An 11,406-nucleotide genomic window follows, 5' to 3' on the forward strand; every position below is an offset into this window, starting at 1 on the left:
AACACCGTACCTAGGTGTATGACCACGTTGCATTAACGCCCACACACCAGTACCTCATGGTGAGGGACTCATTTATACGTTAGCTAGTCAGACTACTGCTCCAGTTGTACCTCTGACGTATGTCCGCGCACACAATTGTACTCATACGCCGTACACAAAGGAGACTCCGAAGGATCCAACGGGTTCTAGGGTCTTTCACCCAAGGGACACGATTGCCCTACTTGCTAGCTTTAGGGTCTCTCACCCAAGGGACACGATTGCCCTACTTGCTGGCTTTAGGGTCTTTCACCCAAGGGACACGATTGCCCTACTTGCTAATACCACAATCATTTCCTCATTTTTCTTTCTTTTCTATAATTTCGTAATCAGTAGAGATGAATGCATGTCATGAATTATTCCAAAATCAGTAGCGAAATAATTTAATTATTTAAATCCCGATACAACAATGCAAGTTCTATACAAATGTGCAGAAATTCGATGCCGTAAAAATTAAATTCCTAAAATTTACTGAAACATCAAGCTAAAATCAAATTAATTAATATTATTTTAAACCAATTAATTTAAATCAATTACTCTAACACAGATTTAAGGTCTAAATCTCAACATCAAATTTCAGAAATAAAAGTTAGATTAAAATCTAACTCTATAGGTTAATCAGATTCAGTAAATGCTAAAATTTAAAAAAGTAGATATTATGTATAAAGGAATTTGACAATATTAATTTAAAGTCTTTATGTCAAATAAATAAATTTTCTAAAATACATAAAATCAGAAAGTTCATAAATGGAGGAGAATCACCCACCTGATATTTGGACCGTCGATTTCTGGACTAAACCATACGCCCACGACCTACTTAGCGTCGCATGCTAGATCTGACCCACGCTTACGCTCTCAACGAGTTTCTCCCACTGACACAGCACATATCATTAACTTGCTGTCTACACTCGCTGGATGCGTGAAAAGTTGAGTTTCAGGACACCATCTACCAAAAGAAAATAACACCTAAGTGGTCTATTTAATGAATGGTTAGGATTTCAGGTTAGTCTATTTAACTATGGCTGTTTTCAATCAAGATTTTCTACTGTTCGTGTTGTTGAGCTGATATGGTATGTAAGATGAATTATCGTTTTACAATCAAAAATATCAACAATATAAATTTTTATTTCAAATTAATAATTCTAAATATTATTTTGTTAAAACTTTAATAATTCAAATACTTAAATAAAATATTATTTTTACTATTATTTAATTTAAGAATTACAATGAAATAATGTACAAGAAATTTTATTTAAATTCTAACTTTAATTAAATTAATTTTTTTCACTTAAATAATGTTAAATATTAGCATAAAAATATTTATTATTTTTATTCACTAAATTCTTAAAGTAAAATTTTTATTTTATTTATCACATCAACTTAACAAATACACACACACACACACATATTGAAATAACTTGATTATTTTATAACAAATTTTAATTTCTCTTTGATAATTCATTGTGAATGTATATTTAGGTTTAATCGATAAATTATTTAAATTTTAATTTAAATAAAAATTTTGAACTATAAGGAAAACATTTTTTTTTAAGTTAAAAATCTAATATTATATTTTATTAAAATTTTAATTTAATAAAGTTTTAAATATACATTAATTACTAAAATTCCAAAATATAGAAATCTAATCAATTTAGTTTCAATTCCAAAATTTTAAAAATTTTCTTAAACTTAAGTTCATTTAAATTTAATTTAATTAACTCTTCAAATTTTAGAATTAAAATTTGGATTTTAATTTTTACAGAACAAAAATTATCACACTGATTTATATAATATAACATTAATAATGTAATTAAATTATTATTTAATAATTTAAAATTTATTATTATTATTATTTTTATCTAACTATTTAAATCTAAATTCAGAATTTTATTATTATTTATTTTTAAATCTAAATTGAATAAGGTTTTGGAAGATATTAGTTTGGACTTTGATACTATTATTATTATATAAATTATTTGTTACAACATTATTTCAGTATAATTAACCTTGTTTTATAATTGACTATCTAAATTAATAAATTTACTTTTGTTTGATACATTTAATATAATTATTATATTACTTTTATGTTAAATTGTTAATATCATCATTTACATAATTTTTTTTAAAAATAATAATAAATTATATTTATTATAACTTTTATATATTATCAAATAAAATATTTCTATTTTGTTACTTATAATATAATCATATAAATAATATTAAATACTTATGTATTAATTATGTAATATAATGTTATCTTACACATATTTACTTTAATTATGTTATATATTTTGTCATTATTTTTTTTTTGTAACCTACAATTATATTGTATTACTACTATATTATTATGAAACATAATATTTATATTTTACTATACCTTAATAATCTTATAAACCTTTTTATTTTATTTTATTTTATTTTATTATATATCTTATTATATGTCATATTAATACTGATTACATATTACAATTATACAATTTATAATTTGTTATTATTATTATTATATATTTTTATTTTTTTATTTTCATAATCATATTTGCTTATATATACTTATCAATTTTACATCACTTATATTCACAATTCTGCATAATGAATCATCAATACTTTAAATAATTAATTATATATTCTATTTGTATTGTAAAATATTTTAGGATATTATAATTTATTTGAAATTTAATTTAAAATTTTTATTATTTTTTTTTTAACAAAACATTTAAGAATTAATAAATTAATCTTAAATAAACTATTTATTTTATTCTATAAATTTATTTTATTTTATTTTATTTATGTATAAATTATTTTAGTATTAAATATTTAAAATAGAATAAAATAGAAATTCCTAAATGCGTAGATTCCCTACATAAAAAATAAAATAAAATTAACTAACAATAATATTTCTACGAAATTTTGGATTAAATAGATATAATAAAATTGAAAATGGTAAATTTCAGGTTAATATCACCTACCTTAAAGTTTAATGATCCGGCCCCGCTTTAATCTCTCTCTTTCTTGATTTACAGAGCTCTTTCTCTCTCCCTTACTCAAATTTTTTTTATTTGATTGATTCTTTCAATTCTTTCTCTCTCTCTTTTTTTATAAAAGGATGCGTAATGGAATGGAGGATTGAGAATTTTGGGACGGTTTCATTTAGTGGGAGGTTCGGCGGCCATTACCGTACAAAACGGAAGGAAAGTGGAGAAGGTGGTTTAGTCGTGCGGAAGATGTAACTTTCATTTTTTATTTTATTTTTATTTTTTAAGATATAGTGGGTCCCATTAACAATAATTTAAATCTAATTCGTCCATCATCTCGGCCTGGCCAAGAGAAGATATAAAGCAAAAAAATGAGGCTGATCTGAAACTCAGGTGGGCCACACACAAGCGGACGGTGGGGTTGGTTCCCACAAAAAAATGGGTTGTTCTTGATTTTTTTTATTTTATTTTTTAACAACAATCCAGTGGTTAAGATCAGATTAATTTCAGTGCACATTCAATAGTTGATGTTGGCCAGATTTGGATTAGTTAATAATTAAACACGTGTTCTTAAGTATATGAGTTGAGAGAGTGCATTATAAATAAACTTATATATATTCTACCAAAACCATGTAATCATTAATGACATTAATTAATAGTTCACACTAAGCAAAACGATCACACATCAACGGTCATAATTTACATGAGCCGATAGATGCATGTGTGCATGGGTGCGTGGATGTGTGCATGGGTCTATGTGTGTATACTCCAATGAAGGCAATTGTACATACATGTATATGTATGCACGTATACCAAAATTCTGGGTCATTACATTCTACCACCCTTACAAGAATTTCGTCCCCGAAATTCAAGCACACCCACCAAAAGGGCTGATAAGGATACTTTTTATAATTAGCTATGTGTCTATATGTTTACTACATTCCATGTATAGTAGTTTTGTGTGAGTAAAAGCGTGTATAAATTACTACAGAAATTTGGGTTATTAGAATCTACCCACCTTACAGGAATCTCATCCTCGACCTCATGGGAAGTTCCCATGAGGTTGAGTACCATTTCCTATATATATATATATATATATATATATATATATATATATATATATATATATATATATATATATATATATATAATGATGATGATGATGATGATGATGATGATGATGATCCGAACCGTTCATTTATCATACAACTCTATAAATGGGCCACAAAACAAAATCATAATGTTGAGAGCATACAAAATGAATAACTAGTTTTTAGTGAGTTTTAAATTATACCATTTAATAGCCCGCTTTAATCATGTTTGTGATGCAGAGTGTATTTACGAGCGTGGACTGAAAAGGGAGCTTAAAGCATGGATTTAATGCTCTGATGACACTAAAGGCAAGGACGGACTCCAGGGGATTCTTTTGGAAGAGGGAAGCTTGAACGTGGGGCTGGAGGCAGCCGAGGAGCAGACTAGGAGGCTAGAGAGTTTCTTCTTCTTTTTATTTTTATTATAATTTGTTTATTTTTAAGAGATCCAGCTCATCCATGTCTGGCTGAACCTCTTAGCTAGGGCTAAGAAGTGAAGCCTATAGTGTGATGGGAGACTGTTGTTATGCCTTTTATTTAGACTGAATTGATTTTTGATTTAATTTTATTATGAGAATATTTGTAGTCTTTAATAGCCTGTTGTGACTGACATTACAATGGGTTTGCAATGGCTTTGAGTATTTCTTTTTCCTCATTTTGATTGTGATGTCAGGAAGCCCTGTTATTCGCCATCGTCTCCTGGGCATGGTTGGATGGCGGTATCCTTCCTAACCTTCATAATCATCTGATTGGTTGGTAATTGGTTTAATTCTGTTGTTTGCTCTGTCTCCTGGGCATGGTTTGATGATGGAATCCATTCTGATTCATATTCCTTTCATCACGTGAAGACTAAATCAAGTAAGTTCAGTTTGATTTCCATAATTCTTAATGCAGGCATAAGATCTCCCTGATCTCTACAAGTGGATCCTCTGAATCCCTAGTTTTCCTTCCCTAAATTGTTTAAAGTTTTAGATAATTACTCTACAATTATTCCTTAAATTCTATTTAATTTAGATTACATCTTAGTCTAGTTCTAATTCTACTTAGTTTCAGATAACGTACAGGTATCAGTCCCTTGGGATTCGACCTCGGTCTCACCGAGTTTATTACTACATCACAACCCTATACTTGGGGAGTGAACAAGTTATACTCTAGAAAATAGGTTTTATTATGAGCCAATTGAAAATGACTTTTCACATGTCCTACATTTTAAATAACGGATGTCATTGTTGCCAGCTGCTTTATGTGAAATAAAAACTTTGATAGTTCGTTATGCTAAAAATAGGAAAAAAAGGACAGTTGAAAACCGTCTCAAATATCAATAAACGACGGTTTTGAACAATCACATTGGCCCTCATATTTTGCTGCATCGTACAGTTAATGGGAAACGGACCGTCTTTAAAAAACGACGGTTATGGACCGTCTTTCAATTTAGACGGTCTTAAAAACTGACGGCCCATAGTGGTTTGGACTTATTCACGTGTATGACCTGAGCAAAGTCTATTATAATCTGGCAAATGAAAATGTCATTTCTGTATATTGCGTCGTCTATTTCTTAGATTTATTCACATGTTTGACCACTGCAAAGGCTATTATAATCTGCCATGAAAATGTCATATTTGTATTAGGTTGTCAAGTACTTCTTGAATGTATTCATATGTATGACCTGAGCAAAGTCTATCATAATCAGCCAAATGAAAATGTCATTTCTGTATGTTAGGTTGTCTACTTCTAATATTGCCGTCCTGGTAACGCCAAGTCTGGATAGGCTGTGATTTTGAAGCCCACCCTGATGTATGTATTGTATATCACCGGCCATTAGTTTTTCTAGCTCATTTTAGGTCATCGGCCAAAAGATGAAGCACATCCAAATCACAGGTGACCACACCATAGAAAACAGTGGTGATTGACCGTTAAAAACGTCTTGTGGGCTACAAAAGTTTTGGATCAAGCTGCTATTTGTGTTTCCTTCATTCAGATCAATGTGTCCTTACAAATAGGTTGGATGAAAAATAAACATTAAAGTGGGACCTAAGTAGTTTTTCATGGTAGGCGTTTAATTAATCACCACTGTTTCCAGTGGTGTGCTCCACCAGAGGTTTAGATCTACTATTTTATTTTATTTTTTTGCATGATTGGGCCATGCCCTAAAATGAGCTGGGAAAATACATTACCCGGACTTTACCGACTTGGCTCTCAACATTATCACATTCTTGATCCAATTTCCCTTAATTATTTGATCCACATTTCCACCTTTGTCCTTCTAGTAATTGAAAAACCAAAAAAAAAAAAAAGCAGTTGTGCATGATGGTTAGCACAACCAAGCCAGTTGAAAACAATAGTGATCGGATATCCACCATTAAAATCCTCCTAAGGCCCACTGTACTGTTTACTTGACATCCAATCTGTTGATTAGGTCATACAGACCTAGATGAAGGGAAAAAACAAAGATCAGCTTGATCTAAAACTTTTATGGGCCCTAAAAAGTTTTTAGTAGTCGATGTTCATTCAACACTATTTCCTGTACATGGTCCACTTGAGGTCAAGGATACAACTCATTTTTGGTCTCATACCCTAAAATGATCTAAAAAAATAGATGGACGGCATGAATGAAACACATACATCATGTTGGGGCCCACAGAGAACCGACCATCAGCCATTGGCTGGTGGCAGGGGGAGTAGCCAATCCGTTTCCCTGGACGCCGGTCTACGTCGGTCTTTGTGGAAATAAACAAAAGCGACTTGTATTTCCTGTACGCCGGCCTTGATGAAAAGAAACAAAGCAACTGCTGTTTCCTATACGTTTGTCTTCACTCTTTATCCAACGTGAAAAATTAAAATTAAAAATAGAAATCCAATTTGCCGACACGCAGGAATTTCTTGTTCGCGGAAGCTACATGTGTACACCACCATGATGTGTACACGCAGAAATTAATGAGAGCTGGCACAAATAAACTGCAAGTGTGTACACCACATTTAAAGCTGGGCTGTTAAGCTACTTTTTCATGTAAGTAATATATATGTGCTTTGTTAAGTCGGCCCAACACGCCTCTAGCTAACCGTCTACCCCTGCCTGTTGGGCCAACTAACCATCTTGGCTCAAGTTTGTAGGTCTCAAGCTCTAATCAACTAGGATCTTGCCTTACCAGCCCACTATCCCATATCTAGATCCGGGTTCTTTACTTTGACCTTCTACATATCAAGCTAGCCAGTTTAGATATTTAGCCCAGATCCTGTGTTCTGGTCCCGGACAACCTTAAGGCCTAGCCAAGTACAATGATGCCTGGATTAGGCCCTCCTTCACCACCAACCTATGATTAGGTAAGAGGAGCCCTTCAGCCCCGCAAATCCTGTTGGCTGGCTAGTCAAAGAGGGAACACATGTACGAAAACATGGCCATTTAGAAAGACAGACAATCGACTTCAATGTAAACATGTGGTCCATGGGTTGGTTTGTCTGGTACATATGGGCCAGGATCTCATCTTTAAAAGAAGGGTTAACTTGAAGATCTCATTTTCGCCAAGAGAGGCTAACGGAGTGGGCTGATGAGCTGGCCAATCTTGGAGCTGATACCCAGAAAAGGCTTCAGTTTCGGTCTACCCTCGAGCTCCCCACTACTCCTTGGGGTTCGTTCTGTTTAGACAAGGTGGGGCTGGGTGCGGTCAGGTTCACCTGACTCAGATAGTTTGGCTGGGGTTGAGCTGTCAAGTTCAGGTCCAACTGGCTGCTGGAGCAGATTGATCGTGCTGTCCAATTTTGGACCCGGAGATGCTTCCAGTTATTGGATGTTATTTGGACACAGTTCGGATGCTGATTTTTGGGCTGCTGGAATCATTTCAGCAGGGTCTGGGTATGGAAATGCAGCAGTAGGATTTTTTGAAGCTGCCCTGTTCCTGCAGTGGCGTGGAACCAACTGGTAGCTGTAGCTAAGTCTCCCTTCAGGGAGCTTTTTTGCCCATCTTTCTAGCCGCTTAATTCGCCATTCCACAATTGGGGGTGCTGGTATGTTGGTTGATCATGGCCTCAAGACTGATGGAATTGCAAGATTCCGGGCCTCAAGTGGATGCATCTCCAAGCCGTTGTAGTTGCTGCGGTGCCTGGGTCGATGTACCTTTTAGGAAGATTTGAATCCTTTTGATTTGATTTTCTGGCTCATGAGCTGTGGCGAACTCTGTGCAAGGCCCAGCTAGATGGACTAGTAATGCAGCGCTTGCCGAAGACTAGTGGCTTTCCGCTTCCCACATCGGGCTGATTCTGCAATGCTTGTTGGGGCGGCCTATCTGTGGCTTGTTCTCAATGGATGATTGTCGGGTTTGTTCGATAGGGCCAGCAGTGAGCAGGGTGGATTGCCCGGTTTTTGTTCAGCGTGGTGGATGACCCTCTGTAGAGTTGTTTTGGGCCCTCTGCCTTGTTCGGCATGGTAGTTGCCTTGCCTTTTTTGGTTAGCTCTTTTTTTCCATATGATAGGTGGAGTGCGGATCCTCTGTTTCCTGGAGTCAGGAACTCACTGACTCCAGCGTTTTCATTGGTCCACGTCACCGTAAGTGCCACATCACGAGTGTTTTTTTTAATATATTAAAAAAGTACATTTAATGAGAAGTATAACAGAGACGTTAAACGGAAGTGGTTTGCGTGCTGAGTAACTCAGTATGGTAAGCGTACTGAGTAAAGTCTGTGGAGCCTACCATCATTCACGCATTGTATCAACTTCATCCACCTCTTTTATCATCTAATTTTAGAGTTTTACAACAAAAATTAATCATATCAAAAGATCAAGTGGACCACACCACCTGAAACAATGTGAATTGAATTCTACCGTTGAAAAGTTTTTGGGGCCCCACAGAAGTTTTATATCAAGATGATATTTGTTTTTTCCATTCATCCATGTCTTTGTAATCTTATGAACAGTTTGGATGAAAAATAAACATCATTGGGGGCTTAGAAACATTTCAATGGTGAAAATCAATACTTCCAATGTTTCCTTTGGTATGGTCCAATTGAGCTTTTGATAAACTTCAGTTTTGGGCTCAACCCTTAAAATGATCTGGAAAAATGGATGGACGGCGTGGATAAACCACATGAATTCAAGTGGGCCCAACAGAGTTTACTCCGTATAATAAGACTCGGTATGCAATCCGATTGCATGTGTCTACTGGGTCGCGGATTCCCTGCCAAAGCCTTTTGCAGTAGGATGCTTGGTAAGGATTTTGGATGTGCCCACTGCGACATTTGTAATATATTCAACCCATTCATCCATTTTTAGATATCATTTTAGGACATTATACCAAAACTAAGGTGTATACAAAACTCAAATGGGCCACACGAGAGGAAACAGTGGGGATTTAGTGTCCACTGTTGAAATATTTATATGGCTACAAAAGTTGTGCATTGGTCTAATATTTTGGTGTTTTCACTTCATCCTAATAAAAATGACCTTATAAACAGTTTGGATGGCATATAAACATCGAGATGCCTACAACGGTTCCAACGGTAGGAATTTCTTTCTCCACTGTTTCATCTTGCATGGCCTAATTGAGTTTTTGATCATTCTAATTGTTGGTTACATGTCTTAAAATGAACTCTAAAAATGGATGAATGAATTGGAATTCTTCTAAACATCACGGTAGACCCCCACCATACATCCCAGGGCTGGAACTTCATGCAAAAGGCTTTCCCCAGTGAATCCGCGTCCACGGTTTCCATTGGAAACGGATTGGCTATTCCCCTGCCACTCGGTGCTATGTGGGCCCACCATGATGTATGTGTTTCATCCATGCCATCCATTTATTTTTCTATATCATTTCCAAAAATGAGGTATAACCCGATCTCAAGTGGACCCCATTACATGAAACAGTGTTGAATGAACGTTGACCATTAAAAACTTTTTGGGGGCTATAAAAGTTTTGGATCAAGTTGATCTTTATTTTTTCCCTTCATCTGGGTCTTTATGACCAAACCAACAGATTGGATGTTAAATAAACAGTACGATGGGCCTTAGGAGGACTTTAATGATGGATATCCAATCACCATTGTTTTCCGTGGTCCATATGAGATTTATATCCCTCTCCTTTTTGGGATCAACCCCTAAATTTATATGTAAAAATAGATTAATTGAATGTATGAAACACATACATCATGGTGAGGCCCACAGAGCAGGTGGTAGGGAGAGTAGTCAATCCGCTTTCGTTTTCATTTGGGATTCAGCGCCACATTGAGTAGTGAGACTCGCTACTGAAGTGCTGTCACCTTTTTATATGGGTCCCACTATAATGTATGTTTTGTATCCACACCGTCCATCCATTTAGAGAGATCATTTTAGGGCATGAATCAAAGAATGAATCAAATCCAAAACTCGAGTGGACCCCACCACAGAAAACAGTGGAGAGAGTCACGCCCACCATTTATTACGACTGAATTCAATCCAAACCTCATCACTTTGTCAACTGAACCCCTTCACTTTGTACAGCAACCCCATCACTTTGTCTACTGAACCCCGTCATTTTGTACTACAACCTCGTCACTTTGTCTAGTGAAATACTGTAACCCTGTCACTTTGTCTACTGAAATCCGTCACTTTGTACTGCAACATCATAACTTTGTCTACTATACCGCGTCACTTTGTGCTACAACCTCGTCACTTTGTTTACTGTACCCTAGCACAAATCTCGTCACTTTGTCTAGTGAACCCCATCACGTTGTACTACAACCTCGTCACTTTGTCTACTGAACCCCATCACTTTGTACTGCAACCTTGTCACTTTGTCTACTGTACCCCGTCACTTTGTACTGCAACCTCATTACTTTGTCTACTGAACCTCGTCACTTTGTACTGCAACCTCGTCACTTTGTCTAGTGAACCCCGTCACTTTGTCTACTGGACCCCGTCACTTGTACTGCAATCCCGTCACTTTGTCTACTGAACTCCGTCACTTTGTACTGCAACATTGCCACTTTATCTACTATACCCCGTCACTTTGTGCTGCAATCTCGTTACTTTGTCTAGTGAACCCCATCACTTTGTACCACAACTTCGTCACTTTGTCTACTGAACCCCGTCACTTTGTATTGCAACCTCATCACTTTGTATACTGTACCCCGTCACTTTGTACTACAACCTCGTCACTTTATCTACTGAATTCCGTCACTTTATACTGCAACCTCATCACTTTGTCTACTGAACCCCGTCACTTTGTACTGCAACTCCGTCACTTTTCACTGCAACATCGTCACTTTGTCTGTTATACCCTATCAGTTTGTGCTGCAACCTCGTCACTTTGTCTACTGTACCCCGTCACTTTGTGCTGCAA

This window comes from Magnolia sinica, chromosome 8 (genome assembly GCF_029962835.1).
Source record: "Magnolia sinica isolate HGM2019 chromosome 8, MsV1, whole genome shotgun sequence".
NCBI lineage: Eukaryota > Viridiplantae > Streptophyta > Magnoliopsida > Magnoliales > Magnoliaceae > Magnolia > Magnolia sinica.